Below are 2,040 nucleotides of genomic sequence, written 5' to 3' on the forward strand. Positions count from 1 at the left end.
GCTGCCGGTGCCCTGGAGCCTTGGGTGCTTTGCCCTTAGCCAGGTCTGCCTACTTCCCTGTGTCGGCCGCATGCCGTGGCCGGACATCTCTGGTCACCTGGGCGGGACCTGTGGGGCCGTCCCTGCCAGAGAGCCTTGGTCCTCAGTGCCTGCCAGTGGGCAGGACTCTTCTGCAGCTGGGAGAGGTGGCTCCCGCACCTGCACAGCCCCTGGCGGTCTCCTTCCAGACGTGCCTGTTGACCTGGAGCTGGTCACCAACTCCACAAAGGCTTTCAGGGGCCAGGCAGGTCACACGCATGACCGGGCGGGGTATAACCTGAGGAGTGGCTCTGGCAGGCCGTCTGGGTGTCTGGAGACTCAGGTGGTGGGGACTGGGGCGAACTGGGGTGTCTATGTCCCCAGCTAAAGGGGGAAGTTCTTCGTTACTTAAGTCAACTGTAGTTTGTGGGAACGTGGGCCCAGTGTTGCCGGACTCTTCCATTTCTCAAAAGAAGCTAGAAATCCAGATTGCGTGTGCGTGTGATTTGTAAACGTTGGCAACGAATCTGAATTTAAATCCAGGGTAGGCTGTATTGTCACGGGTGGCCAAATTTGTCCTGGCGTTCTCCAGTTTGCTGCCTCTGGGCTATGTGAGGGGGCCTTTGAGGTGGAGGACAACCGTCCTTGTCATATTATACCCTCTGCCCTCAGGTTCTGGAGGGTGTGTGGACACAGGCCTCCCATGGAAATGTTCCTGAGCCAGCCCTTCATCTGGCCTCTTCCACTTACCTGTTTGGGGCTACGGGGCCATGTTTGTTCTGCAACCCAAAGCTCGGGTCATGTATGTGGCCTGTAGGATGAAAGGCATCCCTCCAGGTGGCAGTGTTGGTTGAAATCGCCAAACAAAATTTTTGGGGGGTGAGAAGGGGGATTTTGTTAAAGCACGGGGACGGGACCCGTGGGTAGGAAGAGTGGCCTAAATTTCCAAAATATTTTGACGTGCAGGGAGAGGAAAGTGTCAGAATACCGGAGAATGTAGGGCTCGTGGCTGTGAGAAGAAATGGGGACGTCCATGTACTGTGTGCCAGGCCTGGGGGGCTGTTCTTGTGGTCGGAGGTCTCCGTAGCCCTCTGAGGCAGGGCTTCGCCGACGAGCAGTCAGAGCGGAGTCTGGGGTGCCGCCCAGGCTCGCAGGGCACAGGCTGGGATCGGAGCTCCAAAGCCGGGCTCTTTTGGTCTAGCTGTCTCCCACCCTTGTGTCTCTGTGGGCCGCGGGTTTAGCGGAAAGAGCGAGAACTAACTTCTAACCCTTAGTGGGCTACTTGAGTTGAATGACCTTGGTTACGGTGTCCTGGGGAGCCTCAGATTTCACACAGTGGGTAGCAAACCGTCCCAGGGCTTTATTGAGCAAACGGACCAAGTGAAATTCAGCACCTGCCATGGTGCCCGGCCATGGGCTGTTCAAGAGGGGTTGGTTCTCATTTCCACTTGAGACGTGCAAATGGCTAAAAACCATCCGGGCTTGAAAAGTCCCAACTCCTGGAACACATCAGCCTTCCCTCTGAAAACAAAACAGTGTGTGTGATGACCTAGGGTAGAGGTGTCTTACTGGCCCGTTAATGGTAGGCGTTAAACATTTGCCCGAGGTTGTAAGAAGTCAAATAAGTAGGTCCTAAGACAGGTAGGTCGAAAGGACTCCCATTCATTCCTGGGTTCTGAAAAGCAAATGCGTAGGGCACACAGTGGGTGCTGGGTGGGGAGGAAGGGGCCTGTGGGATGCCCTCTGACACGTGGCCAAGAGGGTGCGATTGGGCCTCGCCTTCACTCGTGCATGTCTGTGACTGTGACCGTCGGTCTCAGTGGCTCAGCCGACCCAGGCTCCCTGGGCAGAGCCTTGAGGAGAATCAGCTCATTCTCGGAGATTGGGCCATTTTCTAGGGTGCTGTGTGTGCCCAGGGTTCCCCAGGCCAGGTAGTGCCGTGTGGCCATTTGACCTGGCTGAAGGCCAGGGTAGGTGGGCTGATGGCGGGGGGGGGGGGGGGGGGGGGGGGGGGGGGGGGGG

The sequence above is a fragment of the Panthera uncia genome, chromosome B4, assembly GCF_023721935.1.
Source record: "Panthera uncia isolate 11264 chromosome B4, Puncia_PCG_1.0, whole genome shotgun sequence".
NCBI classification, from domain to species: domain Eukaryota; kingdom Metazoa; phylum Chordata; class Mammalia; order Carnivora; family Felidae; genus Panthera; species Panthera uncia.